Source organism: Lissotriton helveticus, chromosome 4_1 (assembly GCF_964261635.1).
Source record: "Lissotriton helveticus chromosome 4_1, aLisHel1.1, whole genome shotgun sequence".
In the NCBI taxonomy this organism is placed as follows: Eukaryota; Metazoa; Chordata; class Amphibia; order Caudata; family Salamandridae; genus Lissotriton; species Lissotriton helveticus.
Window position 1 is genome coordinate 1,538,113,563 of NC_136063.1, and position 26,310 is coordinate 1,538,139,872.

Here is a 26,310-nt window from a genome sequence, read left to right on the forward strand (position 1 = left end):
GGAGGGGAGGGCATGCGGGCTGATGAAGTCGGCGATGGCTTCGCTGAATTGTGTGCGGGGTCCCGGGGGACGGTAGATCAGGGTGCCTCTGAGGGTGGTCTTGGGGTCGGTGTGGATCTGGAAGTGCAGGTGTTCGGCGGTTGTCAGGGTGTCGTCGGTGTTGGTCGTGATGCGGATGGTGTTCCTGTGGATGATGGCGATGCCTCCTCCCGTCTGGTTGACGCGGTCCCTCCGGGTGATTTTGTATCCGTCCGGGATGGCGATGGCGATGTCGGGCGCTGAGGAGGCGTTCATCCAGGTTTCCGTGAGGAAGGCGACGTCTGGAGCTGTGGTGTCGAGGAGGTTCCAGAGTTGAACGGCGTGTCTGTGGACGGAGCGGGTGTTGAGCAGGATGCACTTCAGGTGGTTGCTGCTGGTGTTCGGCTTGGTGGGTGCTGGTGTAGTGCAGGTCCGGATGCATGTGAACTTGCAGGCTTGGCAGCTGAAGGGTCCGTGGGTGCGTCTCGGAGTGGCTCGGTAGCATCCCGGGGCTCGGCCGGTGTTGAGTGCATTGAGGGTGGCGGCGTCGTACGTCTGGCGGGAGGGGTGGCCTCTGCGGGGGCCAGGGGTCCTGGCACTGGGCGCGGTCCAGGCGCGGACGGGCGTAGACGGGCTTACCTTTGGCGCACCTTCGGCGCTCAATCGGTGCTCCCGCTGCGCGCGTCCGCTGCGCAGTCGCTCTGGGGACGTCATAAGAAGGGAGCCGGTCGGGAGGGTCTGCGGGGAGGCGGGAGCGAGAGCCAATCGGCTGGCGGGGGGGCGGGGCCGCGGGCTAGGGCGGCGGGAAAAGCTGGAGCGGGCTTGGCGGCCCTCGGGTGGCTTGGGCTGCGGGAGGCTGGTGTGGGCTCGGCGGCCCTCGGGTGGCTGGGGCTGCGGGAGCAGGCACGGGCACAGGAGCTTGGGGGTGACCAGGCCGGAAGGCGCAGTGGTCACTCCCTGGTTCTGGTCAGGCTCCCCTTAAGAAAGGAGCCGGTCGGGAGGGTCTGCGGGGAGGCGGGAGCGAGAGCCAATCGGCTGGCGGGGGGGCGGGGCCGCGGGCTAGGGCGGCGGGAAAAGCTGGAGCGGGCTTGGCGGCCCTCGGGTGGCTGGGGCTGCGGGAGGCTGGTGTGGGCTCGGCGGCCCTCGGGTGGCTGGGGCTGCGGGAGCAGGCACGGGCACAGGAGCTTGGGGGTGACCAGGCCGGAAGGCCCTCTGTCATATTCTTTTCCTAGGTAGTGTATCCTATCTCTTGCCCAGATCTTTCTCTCATTGGTTTATATGATTATGTTTGTCTTTGGGGCCTTGATAGGCCTTGTAGCCAAGCACGGTGGGACTGGGACAAAAGACAGCTCGGGCCCTAAAATAAAAGTGGCCCCCATCAGTGAATTATATAGCTAAAAATTGTTTCATGTTTGCAAATAGGGACAGTTTTGAACACTCTAAAGACACCCTTTCTAAATGTTTTGCAAGATGTGGGACGCTGCATGGATTTGCACATGCTGCAGGCAATGTTTATTTTAATATCAGGGAAATCCACAGTAAAAACTGGCCAACAAAATGTCAAAGAACCGGCACGCACACTGAGCTGTCAGACCAGCACATCGGGCACTGCCTGACTGCCCTATGGGCCAGACTGCCCCTGTCACCACGTTATCCCCTTTCGTAGTAACTTATTCTCAAAAATAGTTTCTAATGGAGTTTTCTCATGGTTTGCTCCTTCTCTTACCTTTCTAGATCTTTTCCAGTGCAAAACTCATGTGATCCTAAAGTTCCCTTCTGGTGCTGATGTTCCAAACTTTAAAACTTAGTGGATCCAGCCTTACGTGTGATTTGTTGACAGACATCTTGTAGGATGTGTGTGATTGACAGCATGCATTGTCTTCCCAGCCTTGCCCACTGTGGGAGTCAGAGAAGGTTCTGTGCCAAGATCTGCCTTAAGTGTTGTTCTACATGAACCCAACCTTTGTTCTCTGAGTTGTGTCAAATCTAGAGCCGGGCGGATCTGTGCCACCTGAATGTATGATCATATTTTAGGAAGCCCAAAAACACCCTCTGTTGTAATTTTGTAAAATGTGACTCTGGGAATACGATTTCTCCAAACAAAGGAGAAGCTGTTTTTGGATGTGGTCAGTCATTAGTTTTGGGAATCGGAGCAGCATATTCTGTGTAACATGCAGAGATCTGGGCAAAAAATTAATCTTTACTGATGTCAGCCTTCCAAACCCCAAGATCGTAAGACTACACCAGCAGCTGAAACTATGTAGAGGACCCCCAGCTTCGGCGGGATGGTATGCATGAGGACTTTACAACCTTTTCTTTACTAAGAGCTACCTATGCCCACTGAAAATCATCCCGAGCTACTAATGTTATTAGTGGTGTCATAGTGGCCACACTAAACATGATTACATTTCTGGCCACCCCATGTAGGATTACCACCAGCGATTACCTCAGTTTATCAGGCATGGTTTCCAGCAGTAATGTTAAAAAGGCTAGATCCGTGTTGAATGCCTCTATATGGGTAATAAATAACAGCCATAGTTGCAATACCACTGATACCAAGATAACAATATGAGTAATAAGTCTCCCCAACGGGGCATGATTTATCTCTCAAATATGATCTTTAAATATATTTGGGAAATTCATCCCTTTTTCTCCAAACATCAGCTTCTGAGTTCTGAACATAAACACATTGTGACCTTGAAAACACACTATTCAAGTATATACATATATATTATTGCAACGAAGCATAAGCTTCCAATTTAGGAGGCTAGGCTACTCACAAGAGAGCTATATTCAGATAGCTGGAGAGCTACCAGTAGCTCACGAGCTGCTAGTTAGAGAAGCCTGATATACATCTGCTATGGTATCAGTTTAAAGTATTTTATAGGCCCTTATGACCAAGCAAAACGTTTGAGGGCTGCATGAGAAGCTTTGATATCAGTTGTTGTCCCCATTACACAAGATTTTGAGTATCAGCTACGTCACTTTATGCTTCTCCTCTACCCTAACATGTAATGGGAATTTTTCGGAGTGTATAAGAAATTAACTGTTGTCTGCTTCTCTACTTGTCTAACAGTTGTTTACTTTCCTAAGCACTGGTTAATAAGGTAGTAAGATCCAAGATTCCATAGCAGAGACATCCTACATTGCCTCAGTCTATGATGTCCAGAATATATTAGACGTATAGCTCAATAGTGAGTTGTATGCTCCAGAACCAGTGAGTAAAAAGAACAGATGATGGACCGTATGCTGAGCAATGCAAACATTCACCCCCAGTCACAGATCTGGATTTGATCCATCGTTTTTTGCTCACCAGGCCATCCCAGTTTAGACCCAGCCATATGCAAATCAGTCTTGACCCTGCTTCTCATGGGAACGGTACACCCGAACTGCCATTCCAGGGTCTCCATGGACCAGAAACAAGCATCCTGAGACCAGTTTCGGGGCATCACCCCTCATCAGCCAGGCTAGCTTGAATCCAGTGGCACAGTGAGCACTGGACCCACATCTGGGCATACTGTTCCCACTTAGGGCAACATAATCAAAAGGAACAGATGATGAGTGGAATGCTGAACAAATCTAACATTCACCCCCAGTCAAAGATCTGGGTTTAATCCATTGTTTTGTTTTCTCACCACGCTACCCCAATTTGGACCCGGTCATATGCAAATCAGTCTTGACCCTGATACTCGTGGGAACAGTCCAGTCCGAACTGCCATTCCAGGGTCTCCCAGGACCGGAAATAAGCATCCTGGGACTGGTTTCGGGGCATCATCCCTCATCAGCCAGGCTAGCTTGAATCCAGTGGCACAGTGAGCACGGGACCCATGTCTTGGCATGCCCTCCCCACTTGAAGCAACAAAAGTAAAGTAAGACAAGTAAAAGAAAGTAAAACCAAATGCCTCTTAAAGCACAATATATATCCATGTTGTCGAATGTCATCAAATTAATTTTAAAATCCTGACTACATTTGATACACTAATAAGTTAGAGAGGTATGTCATTTACTATCAATGCCATTACTATAATTGCAATACTACATGAAAACTATCTCACAACTAAAATCCATTAGATTAAAGTTTACAGTTATTGAGATGGCCATGTAGAAAATGTTCATTACTCAGCAGACATGTCAGGTTTTATAAAAAGGCATCTGTTGCTGCAATCCTTGGATGCACAACCCTTAGAGTGTTGGTGCATGTTGATGGGACAAGCTAACCCAGCAATATTCATCTCAACTGCATTCAAAAGTAAGAATAAATACACTTGCCTTTGCTGGTTGTTAGCCGCTTATTCGATTAGGATGGTATTGAGCACAAATAAACCTGAGGCTTAGAGTGCTGCATAACTGCTCACCTCAAATTTCTGTTTTTCTAGCAGACTTTTAAGCATAGGGCAAGGTCAATGCCATTCATGCCTAGCTACAAAACAAAAAATGACAAAGCATTTGACTATTTAAGGAACAGTATTACAGTTCTGGATTAATAAAATACCATCCAGCCCATTGTGGAATAAATATAAGCAGCTCCAGTCATGTCAACTACTGTGTAGTTGTATTTAGGTTAGAGTTTCCATAGAAAGAACGTTTTTTTGCTAATAACTTTGGCACCATTTGACGAATCTTCATGAAACATTAAATAGGAAAAGGTTACCATCCTCAGCTTCTTCCTGCAAAGTTTTGGTGTGATGTGTCTAGCGGACGTTTAGAAAAAAAGGGGTCCAAAATGTGCTTTCCCCATGCAAATTCACATGGTCATTTTAAGAAGTGATACAAAAATAACAGCTGAACACAATTACACAAGAATTGTCAGAAAGCTGTTCTTTACTCAGAAAGAGTGCTTTTGTGATTTTGTATAAATCTGTTCAGCCGATTTTGAGTAGTTAAGCTTCAAAATATAGTGGACCCTGAATTCAATAAATAGACCAATCTGATTAGCCAAGAGGGCTTTTTCCCTCATCTGTACCACTGGGCTGGTACCCATCCCTCGGTACCCAGCAATTTGATTGGCCGGCCACGACATCAGCAGAAATGTTGCATCCACTATTTAAGGGTTTAGGAATCGGTTTCCAAGTCCTGAGATTTCAAAAAAATAAAAAGGTATAAGTCGACAAGGTAGGCAAACCCTGAACCCATGAACTTTGTGAGGTTGGGGACCACAAAAGAAAACAAATTGTGCTGCTTATCCCACGGACCCTCAAAGCCTCCCATGATGGGACCCAGCGCCACCCTCTCCTGTAGTTCTGTGGGACTACCGTGGGGTATCACAAGCATTAAAAAGAGAAACTACCACTATACTGCGGTACCGTGGGATGCCGCTTGTGTGAGATTACCGCAGTACCACTAAAAGAAAAAGGAAATGAAAATGTGGGGTGGGTGTCCATGGAAATTGCATGATAGTGGGGAGTTGCCCAGCAACAGGACATTGGCCACTCGTAGAGGGTTAGTGCAGGGCAGGGTCACAGGCCAGGCCCTCTGACTAACCCACAGCATGCACACACAAAGGCTGTGCGTGCTTGCATACCTGGCCCTGTATCCAACCCCGTCCTACGCATGATCCAAAGCTGGATGGAATTGGGTAAAAGTGTTTAAAATACCCCCTGGGTCACCTTACCCCACCCAACCTGCAGCGTACAGCCAAGGCTGTGCGCACCATGAGATTTGCCGCAGGTGCCCTCGGGCGCCTAATTCCATGCTGGCACGCACAGCTGACTACATGATGTAACAATACAAAGGGTGTCATTTTAAGTATGGCACGCCTACTGACTTTGTGAAAGGTTCAGTACACAAACATATAAAATGTGAAATGAGAGGATACTCTGCGTTCAAAGTTTGTTTTACTTATTTGGGGTGGGCGAATGCGCCGACCCCCCCATCCCCACCCCCGAGCCACTTAGGGGCCCTGAGGATGATAATTTGTCATTTCTTCGGGAGGGGGCATGCAGCCACTCCTCCCTAAGCCCCACAAGCGCCCCAGGGAACCCAAAACCCTGTGGCTGAATCTTTTTGTGGGCTAAGGGGTATTGGGCCCCCTCCCTGAGCCATCCAATGGCGCCAGGGACCCTGTCCACAGGAGCCCGATGGGAGCAGTGTCCTGGGGACCCCATCCACTGGGATCCAATAGTAGCAGTGCCCAGGAGCCCAATCCCATGAGACACTGCATTTCCCTGCCTGCAATAGTGCAGGCAGGAAGAACTTCAACTCTTCTACTTGTGTTCTTGCAGGCAGAGAACACAGGCAGGCAGAGAAATACTGCTCCACTGGGTGTGAGCAAACCATTGTATTCAGCTCTCGCCGCCCCTTTAGGTGCCCTAAGGTAACTATAACTTGCCCCCCGCCATGCACAGGTTTGTCATCAATTCTGTCTTTTCATATGCTTCAGTGATGTTATCAATGATTATATAGAACATGTCTTGAGTGATAATATGTGCAGTGAATAGCTTTGCATGGCGAGGGCACAAGTTAAAGTTTCTGGAGATAACTATCACTGGTGAATTTCAGTGGTCTTTTGAGTTTAAAACGTTATATTGTCACTGAAGTTTTCACGTAACAAATACGTTACTTTTACCTTTGTTTTTTCAGTGAATTTATATGTATAGATAAAACATTTTAATACATATGTGTGCTTACCTGCAGTGAACATCTACCAAAACTTACATGTGATGCAGTGACTTCAGAATGTAGTGTCTGTGACGTAATGACTCCTGATGTAATTCTTGGAGTGTAATAGGGATACATCAAGGGGCACTTTAAAAATGTACAGAGAAAGTCCTTAGCAGGAAATTGAAAGTGTGATGGGTAGCAAATGAAAGAAGGGACCCAGGTCAAGTTGGATCAGTGAGAAAATCAAGGGATATTTATGGATTGACTTAGGTTTGACAGAACGGTCACCGAAGAAACACTGAAGACAGATGGACAAGCGGGATCAATCCGTGCACATCATTTCGTAAATAACCCAGGCTGACTACACTATTCTGTCATACTTTTATGCATCCCACTGCTCAGGGTAGCATTTGAGAAAACAGCACCATAGAAAGCATGATCAAACACCGTGAGGGGAACATAGTAAAACTAAAGCATCAAATGATCCAGATTGCAAAGAGAGAATTGGAAGAAATTGTCCAGGGCAAGCTTCACATATTAATTATCAGAGCAGAAGGCTCAACGAGTAAGTCAAGACATGTATTCCAGAACAAAATACCTGCATAGTTACTTGAAAAGATAGATGTAGGGCAGCAGAGATATCTAGATCTGCGGACAATCCAGAGAATGCTTATCACAAAATAGTGTCAAAACGATTGCATTGCTGTATGATGTGCCACTGTAAACTTTACAGGTTTCTTGGGGTTGAGAAAAGAATTGAAGAAAAGCTAATTCTAATTTGAAAAATTGTGTCCGCCATCACATGGAAAGAAACTTTAAGATATCCCAGGGGCCAGGTGTGTAAATCCACTGGTATACTGATGGAGTAAAGAATCAGCGCAAGCCAAAGCCTCTAGTGATATAGGACATGATGGCATCTGGTGTGATGCTCATATTTACCTGACCAGCAGAAGAAAATCAAAAATTCGGATTTTAGTGGTAATCCAGATTTTACATAGAAGAAAATCTACTAATATATTTAAAGAGGACTCCATGTATATTGTCATCCATTTGAAATGGTCACGCTAAAGTGTTTCACTAACCTTCACCCGACCCCCTTTTCTAGGGTCCTTGTCTTGTTTTCACTGTGATATAACATTTGTCTGTGCATAAAAAAATTGGGCAGAAATTCTAACTACAAATATCAATGTCAAACGGTCATAAATATACCCCCCATCGATTTGTGAATTGTCTCTACTCATCAAGCAGACAATTCATTATATATGGAAAATAATTGAGCTGTTTTTGTAGATGACTGTTTCCCAAGCCTTCTAAAAGAGCTGGTTGAGGACTTCATTATTGTGTAAGTCTGCTCAGAAGTGATAGTTGCCAACCCTATGCATGCTAAGCTGACACTTTACAAAAAAGACTACTGGCAGGCTGAGGGGGAAAAGAGGCCAGAAAATGTGTTTGATATTGAAGTGGTAGAACTTATTCAAAAGCCTTCTGAGATGGGCACCACAGTGCCAACCGAAAGACGTCAAAAGCGTAGCCTTGTCTCACAGATTAGTTGGGCTAAATGTAAAAATACCACTCAAAAAGAAAGCAGAACAGTCAGAAGAATATAGAAAGTAAATTTCAAACCATTTTAAAAATAATATAAAATGGTGGGATGCCACCCACGAGTTCTACTGCAAGAAAATAAAATTAAAGAAATTGATTAAACCTCCTGATTGCTTCCACTGTATGGGCACTATTGATTCAGTCAATCATTTTGACAGACTAGGCTGGTGTAATAACTTGTAGATTTGTTAGCCGCACTACCTTTTATAGCTATTGTACAGGATATAAAATGTGGCTTCCATAAAAGGTTACTTGGTTATAGATGTCATGACCACATTTCACCCTTGCTGGTATTGGCTGACAATGAATAATTGAATAGAGTAGAATATAAGGCACTGTTCCAATTATTTAAATAGAGTACAGATACGCCGTAAATAACAGTGGTATTTGGCTGATCGTGGTATTTGTTCTACATTACACCTATAGGTTAATAAATGGGACATGGCTTGCACAGAAGGTGCTTGCACCTATTTTCCACAATATTATTGGTTGTGCACTTTTTAACAAATGCAATTGCTACAACGTAACCATACAATTGCTAACACAGGAGTGAGCACAATTTATGCTAAGTTGTCAACCTCTTCGATTTAAGTTACTTTCATTCAACCATGCATAGTATGTTAACCAGTGCTTAATTTGAGCCGGTAGTTGAAGGTGAAGTCCACGAGCACTCATTTTTGGAAACCAGCACTTATTTCTCCCAACTTTGACCGAGAGCAAGGAAGAGAAAAACACAAAGAAGAAAAGAAGAATCTGTAACTGATAGATTTCTATGGGGTTGGAAATCGGCACGGAGGGCATCTAAATGTATGACACTACCAATACTACGTGGGGGTTGGGGAGTTCCAAACTTCACATTATATTATATGGCGTGTCTTATGCAGAATATCAAGCATTTTGCGATCGGTGGAACCCCACCTATATTTGAGTGCCCTGATATCTTTTCTCTTTTATTAGGCCCACAATCTCAGCAAATGTTACTTCGTTTTTTAGAACCCAGTTACTATAAAAGAACTAGATTCAAATTGGTGATGGCTGCATTTAAAGGATGGCGGTTCACACGGAAGCTTATCTCCTTTGGACGTATTAATTTTTATACCCCTTGTAACTCTATAGATCTGCTTCCTTCAATATTCTGGGACCATACTATGGGTATATGGGGGCAAAAGGGTATATTAACTTTAGGCAATATGGTCAAAGATGGCACAATTGCCTCGTTTCAGGAGTTAAAAAACAGCTATAATCTTTCTCAACATGATTTCTTTAAGTATCTACAAATACGTGATTTTATTTTCAAACACCCAAATGTTTTACCGCTTTGTCACAATAATTTCATTGACATTCTTAAAAAACCTTTTCGTATTGGAACTATATATAATCACTTGGTGAATCGGTATCAGGGCGATCTGGGATCGCAGGAATCCAAATGGTGTAATAGAATGGGCACACTGGTTGTGCCCTTTCAAGAATCCACTTCTATAGTGGATAAAATTATCCTGTCTGCCAATTTATATTCACAACACTGTAAAACTTTATTCAATCTTTATCATACGCCATTTAAAATGATGAAATGGGGTAGCGCTAATAATGGGAAATGCTATAGATGCCAATCTGATCAAGCAGATATTGTACATTTATTTTCAGATTGTTCAGTGTTAAAACCCTTTTTTATATCTATAGAAAAATTTCTAGCTCATATTACTAAGTGTGATGTTATAATTTCAAGAGAGATGATTATTTTTGGTTTATCTAATAATAATAATTTATTTTTAGGATATCAAAATAATAGATATGTGATATTTATGGCAATGGCGGTTGCGCGCCTATGTATATCGTCAATGTGGCTGAAGCCAGAAGCTCCTCTATATGAAATGTGGCGCGCAAAGTTTTATAATGTCTTTTATTTAGAATACAATCTTTATCGGATTGGATCTGTTAGCAAAATGCAAAAAGGGTATAAAATTTGGCAGGCAATGATTGATCATTTGGACCCATGAAAAAATGATTGTCTTTTTCAATATCTTTTTTTATGTAAAAAAATGATAATACTGTTGTCTATATATAATGCCTTTTGGTCTTTTTGTTATATATATTTGATTATGACTGTGTAATTGTCATATAAATCTGGTTGTTTTATGTGGCTTTGAACTGAACCAATAAAAAAAAAAAAAGAAGAAGAAAGAGAATGATTGAAAATCCTTGAAAAGGGAAAGAGTAGGACACTGAAAGAGATAACGTGGCAAGGAGTGCCTTGTGGTGGATTAAAGAAGCAGGTGGTGGAATCAAGAATACACAGTCCTGGGTATCAGGAACCCGACCTTCCATAGCGCCAGCTGTGGGGTTCTGAGAAAAACTTTGTGTTCAACACTTACTCTTTTAAGTGGTTAACTAAGGTTTTCAGAGCACAGAACTCATGCATATTCTCCCCTCGAAAAGCACTCTTGGAGGTTTCTCATTTTCAAATCCTCCGGACTGTGCACACTGTGTTGTGAAATATTTCACAATCCCCTTCTTTATTCCTTCCTTGAAGTCTGCATTAAATATCGCATCGGAACTAACTTTCCAAGTGAGACCCTAGGAAGGCCCAGAAGATATGCCTAGACCGGTATTCTCTCTCTGGGGTACGGCCCAACCAGGTGTGCACGACTCAAAATAATGTACCCTATTGAAAGAAATGGCGATCAATGAACCACAGGGATATAAGATTTTTTTTTAAAAACATTAAATATGGACGGTTATATAGTGCACTGACACAATAATTTGCTTAAGCTGGCTAATAATGAACCATAGTTGGGTTGAAATTGAGTTGAAATTGACGGAAATTTGTAAAGGGCATTAAAGGCGCCTTGAGAAATCTAACAGGGCTATGGAAGAGCGCTCAGTATTATTGGTTATTTTAATTTTTTGCCTTCAATATATATATGAACGTAGTGAAACGTACTACAGTTGTATGTTTTTACTTTTACTATGTTATGATTCAAAACAAATAGCTGCTACAGCCTGGAATTAAATCACTCATTTTTCTGCCATACATAATGCACCACACCACACCTGGCCGGTCACTGTACCTAATTTAAAAATAGCGTAGGCCAGTGGTTCCCAAACTTTTGACTCCTGAGGACCCCCACTGAATCACTACTGGAAGCCGGGGACCCCCAAGCAATTTGTACAATTTCAATTAAAAAAAAATTAAAACAGTAATTCGCAAAAAATACACAAACAAGTACACACCAAACAAATACTTGCATTACTAAAGCTTTTATTATTTTATATTGAAAAATATGCAAAAATCTAAACATTTTAATGGGAAGGATGGTGCTGCAACTCGGCTACTAACTTTTCAATGTTTGGTTTTATTTCAGAAAGTTGAATCCTTAGGTCAGATTCAACAATTTGCAAGCGATTTCTGCACTTATTTTTAAGGTACATAAGATTTGAGAAAGCCTTCTCACATAAATATGTGTTGGGGAAAGGAAGTAAAACCTTAAGTGCCTTGTACGATAATTCAGGGTAATCTGTTTGTACATGCAGCCAAAAACTTGTCAGACTCAGAGACTTTTCCTTGAGTTTAAGTGCACTATCTGTAGAGATTTCAATCAAACCGTTTTCTTCAGATGAGGTCAGCCCCATTAAATTGTCAATATCTACATTAAAAGGATCTTTCATCCAGTTTTTTCTTTCATCTGGAAGTGGAAAGTACTGGCAAAAACGACACCGCATATCTTGGATATGCTGGATAAAAAGTTCTAAGACTTTGTTTGATAATTCGTCATCAGCATTCCAAGAATGTCTTCAGGTTCTGAAAAGAATCAAAATTTCTTTGTGATAAGCGACGAGTCCATAAGTAACTTTTTTATCATTGCCTCAATCTTGTCTTCAACATTAAAAATTGTGATACCTACTCCTTGCATACTCAAATTGAGTGCATTTAAATGGGTGAAGATGTCTGCCATATATGACAGCATAGCTAGCCAAGTATAGTCATGTAAACGCTCATGAAGTGGAAATAGAGATTCCAGTTCAGTGAAGAAAACTCTGATTTCATCTCCTAATTCAAAAAGCCGAGACAAAACTCTACCACGAGACAGCCATCGGAAATCTGTATGAAGAAAAAGCTGAGGATGATCACTATCCATGGACTGACAAAGCTGTTCAAAAAGCCTTGAATTTAGTGACCTAGCTTTAATAAAATTTACAATTTTGACTGACTCATTCAAGACCTTTTTTAATTCCTCTGGTATCTTCTTAGTGGCTACTGATTCTCGATGAATGCAACAATGATGCCATACAACTGAAGGGTTAATTTCCCTTATTCGTGCTACAAGTCCAGTTAGTCTCCCAGACATGGCACGTGCCCCATCTGTGCTGATTCTTATACATTTAGGCTACTGAATTCCATTTGATGTCAGAAAATCATTGAAACTGTTGAAGACCTCTTCAGCAGTGGTATGTATCAAATAGCGGCAGAACAGTAAATCTTCAATAATGTTCCCCTCAAAATCGTATCTAACGTAGCACAGGAGATGAGATCTGTTTGCTATGTCTGTACTTTCATCTACTTGCAGGCTATAATGCAGACTTTTACAAATTCTTTCGATCAACTGGTCCTTTATGTTGTCTGAAATGTTGTCAATTCACTTTTTTACAGTGTTGTTAGATAATGGCACCAAATGTAAATCTTTTGCTGCTTTTTCTCCAACCATTGCTGTCACCATGGCTTTAGCAGCAGGTACTATTAGTTCTTCAGCAATTGTATGAGGTTGTCCAGCTTTTGCTATGAGCATGGGCACTTCATATGAAGCTTTCAGAGCCTTTTCATTAACAGATCCTGTTGCAGTTTTCTTAATTATGTTTCTACTTTTTAGGAGCTCTTGCTCTTTATTCTTGAAGAATTATATGGATTTAGTTGCCTGTTCTTTATGCTTAGTTTCCAAGTGTCTTCGTAATTTAGAATGTTTCATGGCCTCATTTGACAACATTTCATAACATAGCACGCATTGAGGTTGCAGTTCATGTTCTGAACCCGAACATGTGAAACCCATTAGTAAATATTCACCATCATATCAGTCAGTCAGTCAAACATTTCATACATGTTAATATAAAATGATACCTTTACAAACATAGTTTCAGATACATGATAAAATTAATAAAAACATTTTCAGAAGTATTTACAAAGTTCATTTTATAGGGCAGAAAAAAGTCAAAAGTGCAAATAGGTATACCCGTTCTCCCCGTATTTATTTGCTTTGGCTATGGAGCCCCTGGCTTCTTGGGTGCGTATAGACGCGCAGATGCGGGGCTTTGAGTGGGGTGGAAACCTCACCGACAGAATTGCACTATATGCAGATGATGTCCTCTTCTTCCTTACGGATTTACGCAGATCGGGCCCCCGAGTCTTGGAGATAATGCGCGTCTTTTGGGAGGTATCGGGCCTTTGTCTGAACCCGCGCAAGTCCACTCTGTGGGTGTTGGGCGGTGGGGTAGTGGCGGATCCGTGGGCATCGCCATTGCTGGTGGCGGCCGGGGGATTGAAGTACCTAGGAGTGTTCCTCTCCGAGTCCGCAGACGTTGCGTGGGAACGCAACGTGGTACCGGTGTGGGAAAGGGTCCAGACGGATGTTAAAACGTGGTCTCGTATACCTCTTACCATCTTTGGCAGATCTGCGATCTTTAAGATGGTCGCGCTCCTGCGCCTCTTGTACCAGCTGCAGAACCACCCCCACATTATTGCTCCCCAATGGTTTCGGCAGGTTAACTCTGTCTTGAGCCGTTTCCTGTGGGCTGGAGGGGCAGCTAGGGTGGCATTGCGGACATGCTTCCTGTCCACGTATTGTGGTGGCCTGGCTACGTCGGATCTGTAGTCTTACTATCAGGCCTCCCACTTGCTGGTACTTAACGAATAGTGGTATGGGGACAGGGGAGACCCAGCGTACGCCCTAGAGCGCTCGCTGATGGGTGATAATACGTTGCACACGATCCTATACTCGGCCAAGCTACGGCGCGAGCTGCCGTGTACCACGCGAGTGGTATTTATTATATGGCGACAGGCGCTGCGTCGCATGGGTTGGTGGGGCAGATTGACAGCAGAAACTCCGTTGTGGAAGAACGGGAGGCTCCCTGGGCTGGCCTCGTTGACGGGGTTTGGTGGGTGGGATGCCATCGGGATCTCGTCACTAGGTCACGTACTGACCGGGATCACCCTCAAATCATTCCAGGAGCTCAGTACCGAGTTCCAAATGCCCAAGACCCAATTCTTTCGCTACCTGCAGTTTTGCCATGCACTAAGACCTAGCATTGCGGGCCTGGAGTCGTTGCCGGAATTCAGCCTAGTGCAGGCAAAAGTCTTCATGGGTGACCTTGGCGATAAGAAAGTGTCCAGAATCTACCAGACGCTAGTTACGCACTGCTCCTCCTCCCTACTTCCTCTTAAAGATGCCTGGGAGAAAGACGTTGGACCCCTAGACGACGATGATTGGAGGGAGGCACTGGAGTCCCCGAGAGGGACGGCCATAGCGATAAGACTCAGGCTGATTCAGTTCAAATACTTGCACAGGGCCTATTACACCCGGGAACGATTGTGGAAGGCGGGTCTGATTGTGTCTCCGGAGTGCCTGCTCTGTGGAATTGAGAGGGGTACGCTGCTGCACACTGTGTGGTCTTGTGCCGGCCTGACCAGATTCTTGAGTGGTGTATGGAGTTGTCTGTCGGAGGTATTGGGGTGGGATCTCCCCCGCACCCCCCGATTGGGGCTCCTCCATGTACTGGAGGGTGTAGGAGGAAATATATACAAGCGCCACCTATTGTTCCTGGGTTTGGTTGTCGCAAAGAGGGACCTGGCAAGGGCGTGAAAGGGAGTGAGAGCCCCCCCACTGTGTGCATGGAAGGCAGGTCTGGACTACTTTATGGGGCTGGAGCGCCCGGTGTTTGAGGCCAGAGGATGCCCCCGTAAGCATTATAAAATCTGGAAACGATGGGCGGAGTATAGGGGGTTGCTTCTGGACCCTCCACCAGAACAGGAAGATGAACTACAGGTGGAGGAGGGCCCTCGGGCCTAGGAGGTTGCGCCATACAGGGCACACTACGACTAAGTGCTGATAGCTTACTGTGATCACGTGCATGGGGTTAGGGTGGGATAAGGGGTGGGTAGACGGGACGTTGGGTGGTTGGGGTAAGGGGGTGGAGGTGGGGGGGGGTGGTTTGTATTTTCCTCTATTCATTGATTGGGCTATGCAATAATGCTGAAACGTGTCGTGATTTTTGGTGGTGATCTCCTGATTGTGGAGAGCCACGTATATGCTTTTACCTAATCAAACAATAAAATTTGTTGTGAAAAAAAAAGTGCAAATAGGCAATGTGCAGTGCAAAATGGCAATGTGGGACTCGGGGGGGGTAGGCGGTTATGAAGTACTAGCTGGTGATTCATGACTCAATTTAATCCGTGAAGCTGCCGCCAAATAATTACCCATGCAAAACATGGTGCGAATATTAGACATAGACTGAAGATACAGAAGTGCCGGTCTAACTTGGGTGAAGCCAACCTCCCTCAGCATTGGTAACAAATATTTATTGCGGGGAACTGAAAATAAAGAACAGAACATAACAAAATGCATAGTATCCTGGGTTGACAAATTGCCACAAGGACAGGGGGGAGCTAATTCTGGTCTTACCCAGGATTGGTAGTTACCCAAATGATAATGAATGAGATTAAATCTAAATTTGGTCAAAAGAAATCTATGGAAAGGTCTAGTGACAATGCTGGGGTGCGGTTCCATAGAAGGGGAAATGATTGAAATGTAATGAGACCTCACCGTCGGCTTCTGCAGTTCTTTTTCCTCACGCACTAGTCTAGCCATCATATCTGCGACACTTCCTTTTCTTTTCACTTAAATAACTTTGTTTTGACCAGGATGGCCCATCATTGATTTCTTCAGTGGCTTTCCGCTTAAGGTTAAGCCAGCGATCCATTTTTCTTATGTTCGGGATACAAATGACAAGTCTATTTCACAACAGGTTATGGAATCAATTTCTATCCAAGCTTTTTGGTGAGGCACGTAGTAGACCTTCACTACTTTACCTACTACAGGTTGCCCTTATCAGATGTTTCCGGACTACATATGCTTTGACATTTAGAGATGAAGCAGCACCTGTAAGAAGGTTTTAACACTATATCAGCACTTGTTGAAAAGACAGAGGACACTAGCAGATCATATGCATGGATATGAGAATCTTATGTACACTGCTTCAAGATAATTCCATAGCTCATTCATTTGGCCTCCATTGTGGAAGCAGTCCATTGTTGATTGCACAGAGAGATTCGCACAATAAAATGGGAAAATATGATCAGGGTTGGAGTTAAGCGAGAACACTTGAGAAAGTAATTTTGTCTGTCTGTTGGTTTGAGGTCGAGATTCAATTTACACCTGAGTGTCACAGAAGTTTCCTGTGTGGTTCCTGGCAGCCATGGGACATGGCATGAGCAGCTGATGTGACATTGAGAATAGTTAAATGCATACACATACCTACCAACATTTTAGAAGAGGAAAGTGGGTTATTTAAAAAACTGTTTGGAGAATGTATTTCCTCCATTTACGTCTATCGAAGCAGAGGCATTTTCAGGCGGGAGACAGCCTGAATTGGGTCCATTGGCATGGCCATGTAGGCATACAGTGGTGTATTATTTAGTGGTACAAGCCTCCTGCTCTCAGCCATAGCAGCACCTCTACATTCTCCTTTCAGAGGCTACGAGTGGTGCCCCTTCCTTGCAGAAATAGGCTGAATGACTGAAATATTAGCAGTTTTACCTATACACCGTTTAAAAAGTTCTAAACATATTATACATTTATGAAGCAGTTTATAATAAAGACATGCTCCAAGTAGCAAACCAATGTGAACATTCTAACAAGATAGTACTCAAATCGATGAGTCCAGTGTATAGAGCAAATTAAGCCCTATAGTAGGAGTTCCTCATGGCAGTATGGTATCTGCACAGGAGGCACATTGTTTCAGCAAGATCATGGAACAATGTTATTCCAATCACCATAAACACCTGTTAGGCATAATCTTTAGTCATAGACAGTAGAACAACATTTTACCACCAATGGGTGAGCAGTGCAGTTGGGTATATTTTAGAGAGGCTCACATGGCACCTGACGAGACCCTCTCCTGTTAAGGTGCCCACTGCGTCCATCCCCTGCCAAGAACAGACCACAAAGGCTACACAGTGTCTATTAAGTGGTCCTGATAAGGGAGCATATTCCACAACCGTTCAGGCGTACACAAATAGGATTTTTACACAGGGGCAACTCGTAGCTCCCCGAAAACCCTAGCGACTGGTTCCTCCAAGTTAAGACCTGTGTACCTTCATACAGTTGTTTTTTTAAGAGTTCTATATAGCGCAAAGTAGACCGGAGGATATTAGGTATCAGAGCACTTTACATGACCACCAGTTTCGTTACAGATGGACACATTCATTTTTGCTAGGCACTGGGAGATTAAGTGATTTGCCCAGAATCACAGGATGTTGAGCGTCCCTGCTGAGACTCAAACCCGGTGCACCAGCTTCGAGGTTGACCTCGCATGACAGGACAGCCCTGTTCAAAGTCAGCAGGGGAGTAGGTCTTTGTTTATGTGCAAACTAATCCCCAAACAGAAATATATTACTTTGTCAACCTGGTGATCAGTGATATGTAAGTGATTCTTTTGTCGAAGCAAAACACTTTTTGAATTCCAGCTCAGTCTCCCCCGGGAGGGTCAGTGGTACAGTCCTCACTTACGTGAGTCTATCAGATGAGCATTTCCATTACAGTCCTCTTTAAATTTAGAAGCAGGGGGAGGTGGGGCTGAAAGAACAAGCATTGGCATAGTCAATAGGTCTTGCCTTTGGGACCATATAAGTGTTTAGCCAGAGATATTGACTTTGCCTATGTCTTTAAGCTGTGCTGTTCAGAAGTCTGCAGCATGCTGGAAAGTTATAATAAAGGAGTGGCAGAAGCAAACTCCACCCAGGCTCAATTGTGGGTTGGGCACAGGGCCCGGCTTGCCAAAGGCTATGCACATTGGGAAGGGAACACTTTCAGAAGTTGAGTTTACTTGTTAGTATAGTTTGACAGGGGGAATTTTTTATTCTAAAACGAAGAACTCTTTTAATTAAAAAAATATTTTATTGAATTGAGAAGAAAAGATCTAAAAGTGCAACAACTACATTCCAACAATAACTATAATAAAATAATAAACGACCGCTTGTGAACCCAAAAATAAATGGAGAAGTACAAGGTTAACAGAGGCGAGAGAGCGCTTACTGACAAATGAAAGACGGTGGTACAAATATGGGAAATTTCAAATTACACATTTGGGACCCGGGTCTTGGATGCGTAGTATGAGAAACGGCGATTCTTTCATTGTCGCAGCTTCTTTTTGTCCCTTGTGCTCATGTGCTTAAAGACGATTATAATAAACACAAACTCTCTCCATACCATTTTTCCACAAACTGTATTGGAAAACACAAAGTTCACAATTTGTCAATGAGACCTTACTTAGAAATAAAATGTAGGTCCTTCTAATTGCAATGTTTGACTATTTTTGAAAGTCTTGACCGTAGAAATCTTTCTGTCTACAAACGACAATATTGCACATATTCATATGTAGCAACAACCTACTAACATGACCCATGCTCAGTCCCCATCACAGGCGTAACACAAGCCCCTGAAGCCCTTGCGGGCAAGGGAGTCCCAAACCTTCCGAAGATCCTTGCATCCCCTGCCCCCCTGCTCAAGGCCAGGAACAGCAGCCAAGTATCACGCATCAGAAGTGTACCATTGCAGTGGCTCAGGGACTCGCAAGTGAGTGCTGCAGCCAGCCAAGTGTGTACAGTGTGTATTAATTTGGTAATGCGAAGATCTGACCATCGCCACATTGGTTTTGCACTCTCTTCAGTGCTCTTTGGGCAAGATAATCCGCAACTTCATGCATATAAACTGACTGCCAATGTATTTGTTTTTAAAAAATGGGTGGCAGTGATTTCATATTGGGCTCCGAATGCGAGTGTGAATGCCAGTAGTTCTGAAGCGCCTTTGCGTCTTTTAAATTATTGTTATGCTGCGTGTGTCAGACTGGCCTGTAGAGAAACCCGAAGATAGAGAGACAGAATTGTGCTCATAGTTGTTGAATGTCACTCCTAATTACAGCGAAATTATGAAAATGTCACACATTAGCAATTTGAAACCTTGGCGTCTAAGGCCAGTTCATATCTGGGCATCACACGGGAGACTCCTCTGCTCCTATCACGTTCCGCTGAGTGCAGTACAAGGGCATTGTTTTGCATTACGACGCAGCTGTGCTGTTTACCATTTTCTGAACAGCACCAACGTTTTGCAGATTGTTGATATGCGGTACTCTGCTGTTATGACTTGGATTCATCTGGCCAGTTTGGGTTCGGTGAGTAAGAGGTATTACTCCTGCCGCCATCATGGGTCGCATGCACGCTCCCAGGTAAGCGGGGCGTGAGGGTTGTGATTGTGAATGTACCTTGAAGTGGCCACGGAACAGCAGCTGGAGAACCGCCTCATGAGAGCGGTATCGGACAGCGAGCAGCGTGGAAAGGGGTTTTGGTTTGCGGGTGGGGAGGTGTGGGACTGAGGCAGCTAGCAGAGCAGAAAATAAAAAAGTAATAAAGCCACTTTATTACCATTTTATATTTCACTTTTGCTGTGCCTGCACCAGGGAGGGTGCGACGCTCCTCTGCCCAGATGGAGTAGCCACCTTTGCTTCCTGCACAACACAATCCTTAGAAGCATTTAAGAAATAACGAGGAGAAATAGAGATATCCCTCCTTGTTGCAGCATTTAGGCCCATCCCCAGGTTTACAAACCTTTGTAAATCTAGAAATACTCCAAAATCTCTTGGTGGATGCACAGAAAATGCCATGTATGGAAATGTAACATAACGCAGAGCAAGCAGCTGTCTTGCATCACATATCTTTACAAAGCCACGCATGTCCATGCAAATCAGGCCTTGTGTGGCTTTGCACATTTTAATGAAACCTTTGCATTGCCCTTGCGTGACCCAAGAACCACTCAGATACTTCATAAATATGGGCCTTATTGTGCAGGCTAAACATTAAGGGGCAGATTTACAATAAGTGTCTGCTGGCTTTAGAGCGCTTGCTATAATGAGCTCTCAATGTAGACTTGATGCTTCTCACCGCACTCGTGTATTTTCTTCATGATAAACCCACGTGTAAATGTGCAATAATGATCATTAACTCATTAACACCGGGGACACTTGGGAGATGTCACGCTTTCCCACGTGTGGTGTGAGCATCTAGTTCCACAGGCTTGCTCTCAGTCCTATTACTGACTGTTGCACTTTTTAAAGGGAGAGAGAAGGTATGTGAAGCGCTCTGATACCTACGGGTAAATCTAGCGCTATATAACACTTTTAAAATAAAAATAAAATTAGGGCACAGGGAAGTCCCCACCACAACGTTAACAAAAGTGCTATTCTTAACCTCTGACTCTCAGCTGGATCAAACTGAGGAAGGCCTGAATGTGAAGAAAGTGGTTGTCTGTGGAAACTGCTACAGTGCATCAATCCTGAAGTCATGAAATCGTAGGCCTTCGTTATATTAATTTATAGTCAAGTGTGCAGCAGATGAAAAGACAAGAAGTAAAGGGGAAGGGTCACCAGTAAATAAGATTGTACCTGGAAATATACAGTCACTACTGGGTATGGTTTAAAACGCTTTTGCAGTCAGCGAAAGGAAAAGATTAAAATCAGTGAATCATTTTAACTTCAGGGCAGTTGTGACAAGCGCACTTATTTACAAATATAATTACTCATCTGGTATGCTGTAGTCCTGAGTGGATGCTTCACAGATTTTGGACTGTTTTTTAATATACACACGCAAACCCGCACACACAAATTACACACTTACATGCAGTTCCAGCCTTCAATGCCTTTCAATCTCGCCACGCAGCTGCTTTCAGGGCAAATGGGGACAGATAGCAAAATGCCCTGGGCCTGGTCACAAACAGAACAGGAAACGCACGCACTGCTGTGCGAGCTCGACGTCGGGTGATGGTCAGAAGTAAAGAACACAATTTAAGGCCAATCACCCTTCAGCTTGCACCTATAGCTGAAGGGTGATTGGCCAGATTTTACTTCAGTCTTGCCGCCCAGGCCCCAGGCGCCAGCAACATTAACACCTGTCATGTACTGTGCGCCTGGGGGCCAGATTGTATTGCAGTCTTGCCGCCCAGGTGGCAAGTACATTAATACCTCATGAGCGTTTCGTTTCAGACTTCTTCTGAACGTTGCCTAACCCACAACAGTGCCTGTTCTGGTGGCGATCGCATGCACTCACAGTCAATATAAACAATATATACCACCAGGTAAAATATCCTTCACGTGAAGAATACATGTTTATTGTCTGATGGGTCACTTTTATCTATTCTGTAAATCATGCTTCTTTTTTCCATCTGTTTTGTGACCAGTGAACACGTCATGCTTTAGAATGACGACACAATATTTTGACATAATTTGAACTTAGACTTCCAAAGAAAGGCTCACTCAGGGATACAAACTCAGATGTATACTGCGTACTGGTCGGTATAGCAATGTTCTTTTTTCACTTAGTAGAAGAGGGCATTTTCACGTTCTAACACTGTTCAAGCCTGCATCACTATATTTACAAATCTACGTGCTATGCATGCCCTCGTGGTAGTTTTGCAATTAAAATAACTTTGAACAAAGTGCAACTTCATGTCGGATGTCTTCTTGATAGGAAAGCCTGGGGACATAAACTCCATCTCCCGTGTCCCTGCAGCCGTGGGCACCTGCGGGAAGTAAAGGTGTCTTAAAAAGCGCTTTTGAGCATCCACTGACAGATTAATGTGGAATTAATAAAGCCAACTAATCGACAGTCAGCTCTACAACATTGCAGATTTGATAACATATTTTAAAAGACATACACTTCGAATCCATACCTCCAAGTAAAGCTCCGTTCAGCGGAATCTCAACTCTACACTGATGCTGGACGCGGGCTGCCTCTCCATCAAGAAGGGGAACCTGACAGAGGCAGGAACTGTCTTCTCTTGTGGTGTAAGATGAGTGCCTGCTTTAGAGGCTTGCACTCCGTTTTAGGGCGGAAGACTAAAAAAAAGTTAGAGGGGAACTAATGAGCTTTGAGCTCCTGTGCAACAACAGGAAGCGACATTACAAACATATCATGCCCCTTGTTTTTTTTGCCAGTCAACTATGACATGCAGATGATGATTGTGGGAAAGCGCTCCTTTTGGCATGTGTACCTGCCACTTTTTGCCTGACTCTGAATTTAACTTTGACTTAATGCTAATCAGTTTCCCAGCACCTGTGTTCTTCCCCAAAACGATGCCTTTGTTTCCACAACTGGAACAATACTGGCCCACCTATAAGCCCCTTGTCAAAGGTACCAGTGGTACCAAGGGCATTGTGACCAGAGAGGGTCTCAAAGGGCTGCAGCATGTATTGTGCCACCCTAAGAGACCCCTCACCAAACACATGCACACTGCCATTGCAGCCTGCGTGTTTTGATGCAACTAAAAGTTAAGAGTGGACCTGGCACACATCCTTGTGTGCCAAGCCTGCCAGCACTGCCAGAGGCATAGGTAGGTCACCCCTACAGCAGGCCGCACAGCCCTATGGCAGAGTACATTAAACCTCTGGTGGGGCACAATAGCATGAGCAGATATATCACCATAGAGTATAAGGGGCTGATTACCACTTTGGCAGTGTGAGGCGGCATGCCACTGCCCCACTCCTGTACTGCCAAAGTCAACTGCCGCCACCACCACCAGGTGAGGAGTCTTCTCCTGGTCTGGCGGGGGACCTTTGGCAATGCCTTTGAAACAGGCTCCGCAATGGGAATGCCAAATCAAGTTCCTGCTTGGCATGAAATGTTTAGCCCATGCCGTGCGGGAACTGGGCATACATGCACACAGGGGAGCACACCATGTGCCCACCTGCATGCTCCCATTGATAATGGCACCATTTGTTTCCCCGCTACCAGCCTTTTCCTGGCAGGCACACTGACATGAAAAGGCTGGTGGTGGGCAAACTCAGAATATGCTCGGCGGTGACAAAGGGGCACCGCCAAACATATTGCTTCCCCAGAGTGCCGCACCACCACTAGGGAATGCGGTTCCCTGGTAGTTTTGGCGGTCCCAAAACGGTCCGACCACTGTGCTTATAATAAGGTAGTCAGACCACTGGTGCGGCAGTACCCGACTGCGTCCACACCTCTCCGCCTATCTCGTAGTCAGACTCTAAGTCTATTCTTAGGCATTATAAGTACATAGTGAAGCCATACAGAGTACATGGGCTGGCAGCTTGTCAATACAAGTTCCACAGCACCATGATGGCTTCACCATATCCCAAGATGTTTGGTACCAAACTTCTCAGATTAATAAGCCCATTCTGATGCCAGTGTTGGATTCATTGATAAATGCACTCAGAGGGCACCTCAGATTTGCCCCCTGAAAAACTACCCAGACGCTAGTGTGTAGCTGCCTGTCCTGCTCCAGCCTCCCACTTCCAGACATGTTTCTGTTACCGTGAGTTGGGAGCATTGTACTCTCGTGGGTCAAAAACAAAGCCTGCTATGGGTAGAGATGCTTCACACCTATTCCCCAAGCAGGAACAGCATTCAAGGGCAGTGAGCCAGGGCCTCTCCAGCTAGTGGAGATGTCCAGCCCCCTGACCAAGCCCCACTTTTGGCGGCAAGGTTGGCGGAAAATTAGTAAACAGGAGACGTGTGTCCACTCTTAGCCAGAATCACCTAAGGTGTCCGGAGCTGAAGCGACCCCCTCCTTTGAAAATCCCCATTCGGTTGAACCTGCGCCTGGGTCGACTCCACTCTACCCCGTTTTTCCCTGAGCCAGAGTGTCCCCGCCGCAGCTCAAGGAAATTTAAAGACACCATGTGCATCATATTTGGGTGGCCTGTTCTTCCCTGGAAAGCCTTCGGGCCTTGGAGGCTCAGAGGGGGCTCTTTAGGGTTCCGTTCTGGCATCTTCGGCCCAATTACCCCCGATGGATCCAGTAATGGATCCAAATCGACGGCGGTCATGCCACCGCGACCTTTCCCGGACGCTATGCTGAAACTCCAGACGACGCCAGCGTCAGACCCCTTCTCATTCCTGATGGTCCAGAGCCGGATCAGTGCCTACCGATGCAGATTACAGCGCCGACAGAATCCTATGGTCCTAGGTCGGTCCCTTCCCCTTATTCTGAAGGGCTAGGTATGGAGGAATAGTGGGAGTGATCACTGACCCTTTACAAGACCAGCCTGAGCAAGTAATATTCTGGTCTGCTTTCTCCCCCACCGTGGGTGGCTAAGTATGAGGGAGATTCCTGCGCTATGGTGGTGCGCAGTGCAGCTGAGATCCTGGACCTTCAGTTTCCCTTATGTGGCAGTCAAGATGAACATGGAGGTCCTGCAACAGGGTTTCTCCTCCTCTGAACCCCTTCTGCCTTTCAGTGAAGCCTTGACTGATGTCCTACTGGGAACCTGGTTCAAGCCCAGCACAGGGGCTCCTGTGAACCGGACAATCACCCTCCGCCATCGCCCTGCACCAGGTGACCCAAATTTCCTCACCAATCACCCTACCCCAAAAGCTTGGTGGTCGAACCCTCTACATTTCAGGGGACATCCACTTCCTCACCACTGGACAGGGAATCCAAGAGGCTGGATAGTTGAGGCAGGAAAAGTTCTTCTTCTTCCAGCCTTGCATTGCGTTTAGTGGACACCGGATGCCTATTGGGCAATTACTCCCACTCCGTGTGGAAATGGTTGCGCAGGTACTGTCCTGGAGGAGTTCCAGCCATCCTCGCAAAAGCAGTATCAGATGGGAGGAATGCGGCAAAGTTCGCCATTCATTGTGGGTTGACACCACCGAATTGCTGGGCAGAGCGATTTCATAGACGGTGTCTGTTCTAAGCCAAGCCTGTAGGGTTGTACAGGCTTCACTCATGGACATGCCCTTTGATGGCACCTGTCTCTTCAGAGACAAAGCAGACATGGCCGTGGAGCGCTTTAAGTACAGAGGCCATGTCCATGTCCTTAGGACTCTCATTTGCCACACATCCCTTGTCTGCTTTTCACCGCTTTTGTGGCTACACCAGCCAGACCCCAGCTTCAAGACCGTGGGTGCAGCTCATTCTGACCCTATGGGTCTGGTGGCCAGAGGTCGGGTCAGTTCACCACCCCCCGGCAACCTCAGCCTCCAAATCTTCCTAGTACAGCCCTTCAAGATCATGGGCGGCCAGTTGATGGCAGAATCAGACATCACCTCCACCATTGGCAAAACATCACATCGGACTAGTGGGATCTTTAGATATTCCAAAGGAGCTACTCCCTCCCCTTCAAGACTACCCCTTCCTCCATGCCTCCAACTTATGACCGCTGTTTAATGCACACCTGACTTTGCTTCAGGAGGAAGTCATGACTCTCTTGGCCAAGGGGTTCCAGTTCCAGAAGTAGGCTGTGGTTGTTATTCGTGCTACTTTCTGGTCCTGCAAAAAGGGCAAGAGCTTCGTCCTGTACTGGATCTATGAACCCTCAACTATTTCCTCAAAAAAGAAATGTTCAAGATGCTCACTCTGGCTCAGGTCTTGCTTGTCCTGGACCCAGCAGACTGGATGGTAGCACTGGACATGCAGGATGCTTATTTTCACATTCCTGTCCTGCTTGCCCATCGGCGCTATCTATGGTTTACGGTAGGCCAGGAGCACTTTCATTTCACTGTGTTCCCCTTTGTCCTTACCAGCGCCCCTCTGGTGTTCACCAAGGTGATGGCGGTGGTCGCAGCCCATATGCGCGGATCAGGGGCACCAGTCTTCACCTATCTAGACGACCAGCCGTTGAAGGCAGGCTCACCCAGGCTGTTGTCTCCCACCGCCAGACTATGGGAAGCCTCCTAAATTCAGTGTGGTTCACTATCAACGTGCCGGAATCACACCTGACTCCATCTCTGACATTCCCGTTCAACGGAGCTGTTCTGGACACAGTGTGGTTTCGGGCTCATCCTCCCAAACGGTGAGTCAAGGATATTCAGGC

General features: G+C 45.2%; 2 protein-coding genes across 6 annotated transcripts in view; one reads left to right on the plus strand and one right to left on the minus strand.

Annotated features, from left to right (window-relative positions):
• Nucleotides 1-22,337, minus strand: part of CXCR6 (C-X-C motif chemokine receptor 6) — a 37,666-nt gene extending 15,329 nt beyond the window's left edge. Inside the window, exon 1 of the mRNA XM_078688153.1 lies at nt 22,203-22,337. The gene's annotated coding sequence lies outside the window, so the exon portion shown is untranslated. The remainder of the gene's footprint in view (nt 1-22,202) is intronic.
• Nucleotides 1-26,310, plus strand: part of FYCO1 (FYVE and coiled-coil domain autophagy adaptor 1) — an 825,109-nt gene that overhangs the window by 667,494 nt on the left and 131,305 nt on the right. The gene's annotated exons all lie outside the window — the stretch shown is intronic.